The sequence below is a fragment of the Spinacia oleracea genome, chromosome 4 (genome assembly GCF_020520425.1).
Source record: "Spinacia oleracea cultivar Varoflay chromosome 4, BTI_SOV_V1, whole genome shotgun sequence".
Lineage (NCBI taxonomy): Eukaryota > Viridiplantae > Streptophyta > Magnoliopsida > Caryophyllales > Amaranthaceae > Spinacia > Spinacia oleracea.
Window position 1 is genome coordinate 16355932 of NC_079490.1, and position 14963 is coordinate 16370894.

The window sequence follows — 14963 nt, forward strand, 5'->3', positions numbered from 1 at the left end:
TCTGTGCATAAACTGAGATTGTGTAATGGGGACATTACACCAATCTAATAGGGGATGAGTACTTAACTATCCATTTATTGCTTTCCGTAGTGTACTTTATGCTTTCGTTTTGTGTGTTTTAGTATAATTTTTGATCAAGTGTGTGATTCAGTGTAGTCCTTGGTATTGGAGAGGCGAGATGAGTGTATTTTACAGTTTTGGTGTTTAATGTTATGCAGGTCTAAGGCCCCAAGCTCGAAAAAGTTGAATCAAAGCCAAACGGAGCAGCTTGCATTTCGCCCGACCCGGATCGGGCGAAGAGCGCCCGATCGGGCGCGTGTCGATACAAAGAAAAATTTGGGAAATCGCCCGACCGGGCGAAAGTGGCCCGATCGACACAAAAGGCGAGTGAAATGCCCGATCGGGCGAAATTCCGCCCGATCGGGCGGTTAATGATGACGTCGTAGAAAGGTCAAGGAAGGATTCTAGGCTGAGAAAAGTCAATAAAACAAGGCATTGCATTTCGCCCGATCCGGAACGGGCGAGGTGCGCCCGATCGGGCGCGCACAGATTCAACAAAAAGGTTCGAAATTCGCCCGATCGGGCGATCTGCTGCCCGATCGGGCGATCTACTGCCCGATCGGGCGATTTGCGAATCAGCGACAAATAAGCCACGGGTTGCTTACTTTCCTCATGATACCCCTTGAGCCAATGAGGACATTGTCTGATTTAGCTTGGGGGGGTGTTTCACTCACTTGTACATATTAGGTATGTTTTTCCTTTTATTTTTTGCATTTACTTATTTTTGTGTGTTTATTTTGGTGTGTTTAATGTTTTCCAGAGTAGTTTATTGCTTTGAAAAAAAAAACACAAAAATACGTTCCGATGAATACAATATCATGCTTCCCTGTGCCCCTTGAACGAAAATTGTTTTGATTCTTGGTATTTGATGATGGGCAATGTAGATGTGTTAGCCATGATTTGATATTCGATTGCTTTGATGCCTTAACATGAGTCAACTCCGACTAACTATTTGTGGACTTGGCGCTTGACTAGTTGATTTGGTTAGGATGTGTGATAGCTTCCTGGTGTGTTATTGATTTTGAGTATTGATTTGCAACTATTAGTAGTGTTTTATTACTCATATACATGCACATTGTGGAGGACGAAGGCATTTTTCTATTTAGGTAGCCTTCAGATGAAATTAGATACATTTGTCCCCTCCTTTTCAACCCATGTTGTTGCTTGTGCCCTTTTATTCGGTGACTAGCCATATTACAAGCCCATGAAAAACCCCATTGGTTACTAGTCCCAAGCCTAGCTTGGGGGAGCTAATAGTAGTGAGGTGAGGGAGTTGTAGTGTGCTACATTTTGAGCACAAAGTGGGTATTGAAAATGGAGTTCGTCTTATCATGTTTGTTGTTGAAAATGAGTTAAAAATGAAAAGAGTTGAAAGAACAAAACAAATGTGAAGGTTGCTAAAAAAGAAAGAAAAATAAAGAGAGATTGAAAAAGAAAAGAAAGAGAAAAATCTATTACTCTCATAAAAAGTTCAAAGTGTTGTTTCAATCAAGTTCTGCAAATTCATATCCTTATGAGTGATTGGTTACAATTGTGAAAAAAGGCAAGAAAGTATGGTGTTGGCTATTTGTTGTTTTGTCATGTGTTGAGTGGGAGATTATGGTCATTATGTTGATTGATCACGGTTGTTTTTAGGATTTATGCTCCCCAAAGCCAAGGCTTTAAAGCTCACATTATACCCAAATTTACCGCACCCTTACCTAAGCCTAACATTACAAGCTTTGAAGACCTTCCACCTTTGTGCATAGAGTCGTAATTATGTGAAAATAGTTGTTTATCAATGCAAGTTATGACATGACACATTTCAAGTCGACTACTAGGTTGAGTGTATGTTTTTCTAGACACACGAGTGTTGTGAGTTTGGGAGGGCATTGTTCACTTATATGTTGGGAGGAGAGCGAACGGGTACATCTTTTACCCGCCACATAAATGAGTGATGAGTGTGTGAGCACTAGTCTTCAATTCCATTGTGCACTTGTCGTTCGCTTTGCGTGACGATTGTTAGGGAGGATTTGTGGTTGGGTGGATTTGATTGGTTGACATTGATGCATGCTCATGCCTTGAATTATGTTTTTCATTTTGAAATATGGTGGGGGTGAAGTTGGTCTTGTATTCATCGATTATTTTCTTGCTTAGGGACAAGCAAGGATCTAGCTTGGGGGAGTTTGATATGTGTGTTTTATGTAGAGTTTTTACCCCCGTCCCTTAGTACTTTTTGATCTCAAATGAGCTCTTCGGAGCGATTTTTAGTACTAATGTGCTCCTTGTAGTGTGTTTGTAGTTTCAGGTTCATCATTGTAGGAATTAGTATATTTTTGTGCATTTCCTACTCATTTGAATCAATACAAGAGATTATGTACTTTCGAGAGCACAAACATTAAGTTTGAAGAGTTTTGAAGCAAAGCGAATAACGAAGGAAGTACAAAAATGACTATAGTCCACTATTTTAAGCATAACTCAAGTTCTACAACTTCAAATGATGTACAAAAATGACTATAGTCCACTATTTTAAGAATTTCGCCCGATCAGGCCGACTATCGAGCACATCCCGATCGGGCGACGCCAACCTCCAGCGTATTTCGCGAGATTTTATTTCCGATTTTGGGCTCTATTTTGAGCAAACTATAAATACTAGCCCCTTATATTTTTAGTGACATCTTTTTTATTCTAGTTTTCAATACTTAGTTTATTTCTAGTTTTCTCTTCAATTATTCAAATACTTAGTTTTTAATTTCAAGTAAAGATCCAAGCTTTATTATTTTATTTGTTCTTCAATTCGGTATTATTTCCTACCTTAATTTATTTTTTTGCTTTAATCATGTTTTCCATTATGATAATTGCTTTGTTATTTATTATCATGAGTGAGTAGTTTAATTTCTAGGGTTTAGGGGATCCATGAATGCATGATTGGGATTATATGTGGACTTGATTATTGATTGATTGATTATAATTTATATAGCTTATTATTATTGCTCGTCAATTCTGTTCGGCCGGACTATTTTGATTTGAGTTTGATTAACCTTGGATTATGCGCCGAGAGGTGTAAATCTGATGTTTTTGGTTTGTGGCTATTAGATAGGAATTATTTCTAGTACGTAGCGAGAGCCCGCTAGTTGTTCTATCCTAAGGAATTCATAAGATTCGAGAGATGCATGTTTTCCTAGTTATGATTGTTAATTGATTGTCATTGTTCGTTGTCCAATCCCGGTCTGCATTTATGGTGAACCGCTGCCCTAAATTCCTTTAATATTGTTATTTTCCGATTTGATTATTTGCTTTAGTTTAATACACAACCCAATCCAAACTCTTGTTACCAGTAGTCTAGATTAGTAATTTAATAGTAGAAAGAACGCCTGTTTCCCTGTGGATACGATCCCTGCTTCCCTTGCTATATTTTTAGTTGGTGAACGTTAGGTTTATCTTTGATAGGAGTACGATTTAGCCTGTCACGTCGCGTGCCCGCACTATACAACACCCCTTAAGGGTAACACGTAACGTCCATTGCTTTGTCCGTGCAAGTTTTATGGGCGATTTTCATAAAATTTAAGATTTTTAATTCAAAATTAATGACAAATTAATAAATCATATTAATTTCATAATTTTAGGGCGAAAAATCAAAAATTTATTAATCAATTAATTTTCGATTAACATGGATTCAAATCTAGGTCATAAAAATTTAAAATTTATCATAAATTAACAACTTCTATGGTGGTTTTTAATCATGGGTACCTAATTAAATCATTAATTAGTTATGAAAATCAAATCAATTCTAAATTATTCGATTTTCAACAAATTAATCATAATTACAAATTAGGTTGTATAATTAACAAGTCTAGGCATTCAAATTTGTTAAACATATACTGTAGGTCAATAAAAAATTCAAGATTTATCAACACGAATCGCAAATATTCAATTTAACATCTTAAATCTACAAACTTTTGCGTTCGAAAAACCAAAACCTCCAAAAAGTCATAGTTAGGCTTCGAATTTGGGAATTCTCGTTTCGGCCGAAAATTAATATTTTTGTCAAAATTTTAGAATGCCTTTTACATGCGGAATTGACACAAAAATCACTCGATTTTGTTGAGTAACGAAGAAACTGCCGAAAACCTGCGTACATATACTTAAATAAACGCAATTTGCAATTAATTAATAATTACAAAAATTAATCACCCCTTTTTAATTCTTTGCAAATTTGTAAAATTTAACCATGTTAAGCAATTTATAGATTATGCAAATAATAATAGACTCGTGATACCACTGTTAGGTTATGATACATATGAAAACATAAATCATGCGGAAAAACCTAGATGCCAGGATACTTATTAATTGCACATAATCATATAGCATAATTTAGATGCATACACTTTGTAGCGTGCCTTCCCTAGCTGCGCCCGAACCGAACAAGAACAAGTCTTTAGGACTCCAAGTGTCATCCCTCCATAGATAGTCCACAACACGTCCGGATCCGCCTTAAGATTGACCAACTAGAATCGCCCTTAAGGTTCTATAATTTTCGGCACTTTTAGTCAAGGAATGTGTCTGAATTTTCTCTAATTATAGAGTTATGGAAAGGGTTTTGGAATCCTATTAGGATACTAATTTATTTAATTATAACCCTACTAGGACTCTAATTAAATAATCATTATCTAATAGTTTTAGGATTTAATCACACTTTGAATCCCGATTGCTTCAAGATTCCCGCACAAGCATTGCACGAGCACCGTACACCCGCGCAAGGCATGCGGCCCACGCTAGGCGCACAGCGCTCGGCCCACTGCTGTGCTCTCGCGCGCGCGCCCAAGGCCTTGGCTGGGCCTGGCCTTGCGCTGGGCCTGGTCGAGGCTTAGCGTGCGATGGTGCGCGTTGGCTCGCTGGGCGACGGCCTGGCTTCGTGCTGGGCCTTCGTCTAGCGGGCCTCGTCCGATGCTAATTCGTACGATACGCTTCCGATTAAATTCCCGATTCCGGAATTCATTTCCGATACGAACAATATTTAATATTTCCGATTCCGGAATCAATTTCCGTTTCGAACAAATATTTAATATTTCCGTTTCCGGAATTATTTTCCGATTCCGATAATATTTCCGATTCTGACAATATTTCCGTTTCCGGCAATATTTCCGATTCTGGCAATATTTCCATTTCTGATAATATTTTCCGATACGTACCATGTTTCCGTTTCCGGCAACATCTACGACTTGGATAATATTTATATTTCCGATACGATCCATATTTCCGTTTCCGGCAATATCATCGTTTCCGGAGTATTCATTTCTTGCCTGTGACGATCTCAGCTCCCACTGAAACCAAGATCCGTCGATTCCGAATATCCATAGTTGGAGTATTTAATGCCATTAAATACTTGATCCGTTTACGTACTATTTGTGTGACCCTACGGGTTCAGTCAAGAGTAAGCTGTGGATTAATATCATTAATTCCACTTGAACTGAAGCGGCCTCTAGCTAGGCATTCAGCTCAATTGATCTCACTGAATTATTAACTTGTTAATTAATACTGAACCGCATTTATTAGACTTAACATTGAATGCATACTTGGACCAAAGGCATTATTTCCTTCAGTCTCCCACTTGTCCTTAGGGACAAGTGTGCATTTCCTAATTCCTTTGTCGCTCAATGCTTGCTCTTGAACATAAGGTAAGATTTGTCATCCTTATTATGTCCAGAGGTGTTCCTCGGTTTCAGAGTTCAACTGATCAAATAAACAGATAATCATAGCCTATGATTCATCCGAGCACGGCCATGCATTTCACAGTTTCTAGCTCTCCGAGTGGCCTTGTACAACTTTTAAGCATCTCATCCCGATTTATGGGAGGACAATCCCAATCTTGCGATCTTGAGATTAGACTTCGTTTGATAGGTGATTACCTGAGCGTTGCCTTTATAGCCTCCTTTTACGGTGCGACGGTTGGTCAACGTCAAAGCAACCAGTTCTCAAACAAGTAATCTCAAATCACTCAGGTATTGAGGATTTAGTGTCTAATAATTTTAATGAAATTTACTTATGACAGATTTTCATCTCTTACAGTAAAGTTTCATAGGTCTTGTCCGATACTAGTCTTCCCCAAGTAAGTATCTATGCAAATGATTATGACATTGCCATGTCCACATAGTTCAAGAAACAGAACTACTAGTCATCTTGCATTCTAATCGTCTAACGTTTTCTATGCGTCCAATTTTATAGAAAACTCCGACTAGGGACCATTTTCAACCTTTGACGTTCAAGTTCACTTGATAGACATTTCTTAGTCACAGGACTGGTCCTGACAGTCTATCTTGAATATATCGTCAAATTGAAGGGACTCATCATTTAATACTAAACCAAGATTAAATGGAATATGAAAAATATATTTCATATATGATAAATGTTCAACCCCAACGTTTTACAACCATGGGCCTCTAACCCATCTTTAAAACATTTCATGGAATTCAAAGCTATGCTTGATTCCCAGTGCTACAATGTGAGTGTTGCTTCTCACTTGTTGCATAGGTTTAGTTATCATGCTTTGCCAATCTTAATATCCTTTTCATCGAATGTTCTTCGAGATATGATGACAAGATCTTTTGAGTATGTTTATTTTGTGATCTAGTCTTTTCTTGCTTCGATGGTGGTTTTACTCATTTTGCAATGAAGAACCATCAAGTTAGCAGACGTTTTTCTTGCTTCAAGAGTGGTTCTACGCATTTTTCAATGAAGAACCATCAAGCCAGCCGATAGGTGATCTACCCAAGTTCAGTGAAGAACTTTAAACAACCCTGTTTTATTGCTTCTTAGGCAATAATTACTTTTACTTCAACTGTATAGGTTGCTAGTGATGCTTTTGTTTGGATTTACCTATCCAGGCAGTTCATAGATATGTGGAAGATTCTCCAACTATATCTTAGAACATAGAAATTATTATTTTAATTTCCCACACAACAACTCATGGTCTCCAACCCATGTTGCCATTTTCAAAACACGATGCTCTATAGCTCGTCCTTATCAATGGTTAACTCCAAAGGGTCTTTCTTGATCCTTTGCCAGTGTGTAGCATCAATATTTAGCATATCTTTATTTCCTTGAATCAAGAACTATTCCTATGTACCTTTTCAAGTACCATAAGTATTCTTGATCTCAATCTAGTTGATCTTCACTTAGATCAATAGAGATTGGTATATGTTCGTCATGCCTAAAGTCATACGATACGTTTTTGGCGATCCTCATATTATATCATACATGATAAATTCTTTTGCATAATAATTCCCAATTGAATTCTATTCATGTAACTTTAGCTCATTCAATTTCAGTAGATACTGAATCCAGCTAAATTCTTTGACATAAAATATAGGTGAAGAATCTCACTTAGATCCTTTGATGTTTTAACTTAGTAAATGCTTATACATAGTTCAAACATTCTTTACTTAGATTTATTCACATGGGTCGAATATCTCCAATGGAGTCTTTCGTGTTTGATTTAGTAAATGCCATTACTAAACAATATCATAAGATCTTTGTAAATAGATCTTAATACCCAGTATGTACTAAGTTTCGCCTTGGTCCATCATTGATGAATAATCTCAAATCTAAGTATTTAGCATTTGAATGTTATTTCACAATAGAGAGATATGTGTGTGATACACATAGGACCAATTAAGTTTTACGTACTCCCACTAAACTTCTTATATATCTATAAGAATCATGTACATTTTATGAAACTAAAATACTTATTAGCTTCACTAAAATACATTTCTAATTCCCAATTGCTTGCTTAAATCTGTACTTAGATTTTATAAGCTAGCTTTCTTTTTCAAGCATTTATTTGGATCCACAAATCCTATGACATACCATGTACATAGTTTATTCCAACATTTGATTGAGGAATACGTTTTGTCATCCAATTGCTACATGTACCAATATGCAATCATTGCTTGAATATAGACTTGAGCATTACGATTATGCATGAGGTTTCAACACAATCCACACGGTGAATTTGCTTGTAACTTTTAGCAACTAATCTAGCTTTGTGTGTGAACACAATTCAATGTTTGATGGTTTTTATCCTTTAAAACAAACTTGCAACCAATAGGTGTGAAACTATTCTTGCAAATATGTTTTATGGTCTTTAACCAATTAAACATATAGTCTGTATATGGCCTCTAACCATTTTAGGGAATCTATATTTCGTCATAGCTTTCTTACAAGTCACAAACTCATTAATCTACATGATAATAGTTTGACTGCAAGTTGTAGGTTTCTTCACTATCTCAATAGAAGAATCGCATAGCTTCAGTGACCTGAACTCCATGATTCTTCACTATTTAATAGAAGAATCTCATAGTTTCAGTGACTTGAACTCTATGCCTACTTGGGTATAGAACATCAAACAATAGAATATCAATAGCCACTTGAAAGTCCTTTGAATATTCTGTTCTCCTTGAAGCACTTGTAAAGTCTTCTAAGAGATGTCTATTCTTTAAAGCCACTTCTAAAGTCCTTAAAGAATAAGTTCGGATTTTCTGAATCACTTCGAAAAGCCTCCTGAATGTCCGTTTATGTTTGTTGTTCGCCTCGAAAACTTTCGAGGTCTATTTTCTCCCACTTGTCATTTTGGAAACGAATCTCCAAAAGGACATTATTTCGAGCAAACAAACATTATGTTCTCAAAAATTCGTGGTAGAAACAATACCCTTGTGTCTCATTTGAATAAATCACAATGAAACATATATCTAGACTTGGGCCTTAGTTTGTTGAATAACAAACACTAAGCTCCCACTGAGTTTAGCAACTCTCTAGATATATTTTATGAAAAGTTATTCTGAAATTACTTTTCTATAGCTTTGACGAATTTAGTTTAGTTTGGTGGTAGTTGAGCATTTTGTTTTAGAAATTATAGGAAAAGTCTTTATGATCCATCATTGATCGAATCAAGTACTAATTGACTTCGATTATTCCAACTAAGATATGCCATATCTTATGGACCTAGATTGTGAAATTACAACACACAATCATTGATGATCATATTTGGTCTCAAGTAATCATCAACATGATCTAACCTAGATCTTTATGATTTCTTGCCAAGTGGATTTTATACTTCTGAATCTTTGAACTAGCCAAATAGATTCAACTTATATCACATTTGAGTAAATAAACCTATATTCACTCAAATCCATGTGAAATAATAAAGTCATAAAATCTTTCTTTAGCTTTGAACTCTATTGTCTAGGCGTTCTAACAATAGTTCATATCTTTTGTTACTTTCAACAAGTAAGACTTGTTGTCTTAACATGATCTAGAAATCAATCAACTTTCAAAAGTCCATCAAAATAGAGCTTTTGAATGTTAACTTGTTGATATGGTCTAAGCAACAATGCCAAAGATTAGTGGAACTCAAATCAAGGGGTTGATTTGAACCTAGTAAAGTTCTTTAAAGAGTTGTTTGTTTTAATCAAGCATGTTGACTCAACCTGTAATTGACCATTTCATTCAAATAAACAAACAAACATTGTTTTTGTTTTTCTTGAATGTGAGTCTTTCTGTGTTTGAAAACAGAAATTTAGGTATGTTGATTATGGAACAGAATAGCCATTAAGTTCCAGCCTTTGAAAGGACTTAAAACAAACTAGATGACCCTACAACTAATGTAGCATTGCCATGCTTCATTTCCCACTTGTAGGTCATTAGTGTATCCTAGCTTCCATTGTTTGAGTTATTACCGAAGTAAGAACCTCAAGCGGTATATGATACCAATGAAGTTTGATTGCTATGTCACTTCTCTTTAAACATAAACTTATAGGTAGAAACGGAATTATAAATTCCTTTCATTTGTTCCTTTGTTTTCCTATTTCTTGTACCCTTTCTTATAGTCTTAAGAATTGAATTCTTTAGTGTTGACTTTTATACTTTGTTATACATGTCCAATGTCACCCCAACAAGGTTCTTTACCATTTTAATTTATGTTGAATATTTTGTTTCAACTAGATGATCTTACCAGAAGCTTCTAAAGTTCTCTAAGCATCGATCTATTCGAATGTCTAGGGACTAGACTCATTCGAGAATTAAATGGACAAAGATATTAGGTTGTTAACCATTGGTAAAGCTGAGCGTATTAAACTCAATGCTTTATGATCTCAAAACTACAGTGTATTTTGAATTCACAAGCACCAATTGGTTTGCCATTCGACTTTGATGTTCGAAAACAACCATAAAAGTCTCTATAAGAAACGTACATTTTAAATTGCTCACTTTCTCTCATTTCCGTGAATCGTTCTTGGATTCACTACCAATCGAGGAAATTTACTGTTACCTTTCTAAAAGGATTTACTGCAGTGCAAGATATTTAATTATAAACAATAATTAAAACATATATTGAAGCATGCAAAGTCTAAACATTTATCATGAATAATAACTTGAAATTAAAGCAATCATGCAATTCAAACAAGTTATTAGCATTTTATTCGAATTTATTGTTCCGGCAGGTGTGAATAAAATGATTCCAAGATCCTAAAATCATTGAAGAACTAAGCACAGTTTGTCGACTTAATCCTAAAACATCTTAGGTAAGCAAAAGCCTTTTGCTAATAGTCTAGAAACTATTCTTGGTTGATAGGTACGTCTAAGAACTTATTAGGTAAACCTATCGATTTTGCCACGACATAAAAGGACTCCTTACTTATATCGTTGAGTTTCACCAAAACTAACATGTACTCACAATTATTTGTGTACCTTGCCCCTTTAGGACCAATAAGTAACACCTCGCTGAGCGAAAACTATTACTAGATTGATGTAAAGGATATCCAAGCAAGTGTATATTTTGGCATGGCACCTTATAACTCAATTTTTAAGTTTGGAACTTTAAAGCTCTTACTATGTTGGTTAGATTTTAAGTGAACTAAAATCCTTAATCATGCAACATAATCAAGCTTTTGATCTCATGCATTTTAAGACATATTTAAAAGCAATAAATAACTTAAAACATGCATAAGATAAATGTGATCTAGTATGGCCCGACTTCATCTTGAAGCTTTAACTTCAAAGTCCGTCTTGAAAATCTCCGTGGGAGGCACCATTTTCTTCAAATAGGATAAGCTATAATTAAAACTAATTACAACTATTTGATGGTACGCAGACCATATTTGAATTGAAAAACGACTTTGGTACTTTAGACCAATTACATTCAAATTAATGGTACGCAGACCATATTTTCTATCCTATTTGGGCCATACTAGTCACTTCATAACCTGCAAAACAGTACATATACAATATATACCATTCACCCATTCATTATCATGAATGGCCCACATAGCTGGTTAGTATAACACATTATGCATCACGTAAACATTTGCAGCAATTAATCAAGGGCACCAATAATCTACCAATTATTCAGTCCTTATTAATTCTAATCAAGTTGTTTTAACCTTAAGGATTTGTAGACCTAATCAAGAGTTTATGACTAAAAAGCGCTCCCACTTAAACCAATAAATTCATATGCTTTACTAATTTTAAACATAAAAATGTATTTCAAGTCTAACCGGAAACATACAAATTTAATTAAAATTTAAAGCTCATATAAATTTATAATTGAATCCAAAATTTTTTTAATTTGATTTCAGTCGTATTTAAATTAATTCATGATTTTAATTTTAGTAAAATAATTAGAATAAATAAAATTTATTATAATTACAATATTCAAAATTAAAATCCAAGAAAATAATTTAAATTATTAATTTTAAAATTAATTAAAATTATGTGAACTGAAAATTTCAAATTAAACATTCAAAACGATCTAATCGTAACGCAAACACCATACGCATCGCACGCCCATGGGCCACACGCACACAGCCATCGCTGGCCATGTGCGCGCAGCCCATGCGCTCGTCGCATAGCTGCTGCATCTTCCATCGCAAGCCATCGCACAAGTGGTGCTCGTTGCGCGCGCGCCAGCACTCGATGCACGCGAGCCATCGCTCGCTGTGCGCGCTCGCCAGCGCTTGCTGCGCGCGCTCCAGCGCTCGATGCACGCGAGCCATCGCTCGCTGTGCGCGAGCAATTGCTCGCTGCGCGCGATCGTTGCTGGGCGCAGCGCTCGTGGCACGCGAGCTTGCGCTCGCTGCGCGCGAGGCTGCGCTCGCTGCGCTCGAGGCTGCGCGCGCTTGCGCGAGGCAGTGCGCGTTGTGGCGCAGCTCGCTTGCTGCCCACACGCGACTGCCGTGCCTTGCCTTCGCCCATGCCCATTCGTCCATAGCTCGTGGCTCACGAAACAAGGCAGGGCTGCTGCCTTGTGCTCGTGCACCATGCCCTTGCTCATTGCATTCGTGCCGCACGGGCGACGAGCTCCCTTGCTCGTCGTCGCATGCCCGCACTATACAACACCCCTTAAGGGTAACACGAAGCGTCCATTGCTTTGTGCGTGCAAGTTATATGAACGAATCGCATAAAAATTTAAAATTTATATTTAAAATTAATGACAAATTAATAAATTAATATTAATTTCATAATTTTAGGGCGAAAAAATCGAAAATTTATTATTCAATTGATTTCCGATTATCATGGATTCAAGCCTGGGTCATAAAAATTTAAAATTTATCATAAATTTACAATTTTTATGGTGGTTTTTAATCATAGGTTTCTAATTAAATTATAATTAATTATGAAAATCAAATTAATTCTAAATTATTCTAATTTTCAACTAATTAATCATAATTACAAATTAGATTGCATAATTAACAAAGCTAGGCATTCAAACTTGTTAAACATATACAGTAGGTCAATCAAAAATTCAAGATTTATCAACAAGAATCGCAAATATTTAATTTAACATCTTAAATTTACGAAATTTTGCATTCGAAAAACTAAAACCTTCGAAAAGTCATAGTGAGGCTTCGAATTTGAGAATTCTGGGTTCGGCAGAAAATTAATATTTTTGTCAAAATTTTAGAATGCCTTTTACATGCGGAATTGACACAAAAATCACTCGATTTGGATGAGTAACGAAGAAACTGCCGAAAAACTGCGTACGCATAATTAAATAAACGCAATTTGCAATTAATTAACAATTACGAAAATTAATCACCCCTTTTAATTCTTGCAAATTTGTAATATTTAACCATGTTCATGCAATTTAGATTATGAAAATAATAAGAGGCTCGTGATACCACTGTTAGGTTATGATATATATGACAATTCATAAATCATGCGGAAAAACCATTTAGCCAGGAATACATATTATTTACACATAATCATATAGCATAATTTAGATGCATACTCTTTGTTGCGTGCCTTCCCTAGCTGCGCCCGAACCGAACAAGAACAAGTCTTTAGGACTCCAAGTGTCGTCCCTCCGTAGATAGTCCACAACACGTCCGGATCCGCCTTAAGATTGACCAACTAGAATCGCCCTTAAGGTACTAAAGATTTTCGGCACTTTTAGTCAAGGAATGTGTCTGAAGTTTAGTGGGAGCACCGTACACCCGCGCAAGCCATGCGGCCCACGCTAGGCGCACAGCGCTCGGCCCACTGCTGTGCTCTCGCGCGCGCGCCCAAGGCCTTGGCTGGGTCTGGCCTTGCGCTGGGCCTGGTCGAGGCTTGGCGTGCGATGGTGCGCGTTGGCTCGCTGGGCGACGGCCTGGCTTCGTGCTGAGCCTTCGTCTAGCGGGCCTCGTCCGATGCTAATTCGTACGATACGCTTCCGATTAAATTCCCGATTCCGGAATTCATTTCCGATACGAACAATATTTAATATTTCCGATTCCGGAATCAATTTCCGTTTCGAACAAATATTTAATATTTCCGTTTCCGGAATTATTTTCCGATTCCGATAATATTTCCGATTCTGACAATATTTCCGTTTCCGGCAATATTTCCGATTCTGGCAATATTTCCATTTCCGATAATATTTTCCGATACGTACCATATTTCCGTTTCCGGCAACATCTACGACTTGGATAATATTTATATTTCCGATACGATCCATATTTCCGTTTCCGGCAATATCATCGTTTCCGGAGTATTCATTTCTTGCCTGTGACGATCTCAGCTCCCACTGAAACCAAGATCCGTCGATTCCGAATATCCATAGTTGGAGTATTTAATGCCATTAAATACTTGATCCGTTTACGTACTATTTGTGTGACCCTACGGGTTCAGTCAAGAGTAAGTTGTGGATTAATATCATTAATTCCACTTGAACTGAAGCGGCCTCTAGCTAGGCATTCAGCTCACTTGATCTCACTGAATTATTAACTTGTTAATTAATACTGAACCGCATTTATTAGACTTAACATTGAATACATACTTGGACCAAGGGCATTATTTCCTTCAGGTTGAACACTAGATGTTCTAACCCTGATAGGTCTGAGAGCCCTCTGAAATCCTTCTTGATCCACCACTGGTTCCACTTCAGCAGCTGGCACAGGTAAAGTGCTTACTGGTTGCTTCTGAACCCCACACTCTCTTAGTCTTAGTCTGTCTACAATCTGCTTCCACATGACCAACCAACTTGCACCTAGTATACAATGCAGGTCTCTATTCATAGTGTACTGGCACACCAACCATCTCCCCATGTTCATCCATGAAAGAGAGTTGATCAGGTAGAGCCTGATCCATTTGAACCTCCACCATTACCCTAGCATACTTAATTTTGTCTCTACATGTAGTAGCATAATCTCTCTTAAGAGGCTTACCCAACTGATTCACTATTTTGAATAAGGACTTCTCCCCCCCAGTATTTAAAATGCAGCTGCAACTGAACCCAAATAAGCACCATTTTCACCTCTTCCTTCTCCATATCCATGTCTACTCTCCATGGCTTCAAAACTAATGGTTTACTGTCAAAGAAGAAATGCCCAGCAAGCACTTTATCCCTTGATTCCATTGTAGTAAATCTAACCAAATAGACACCCTTCTTC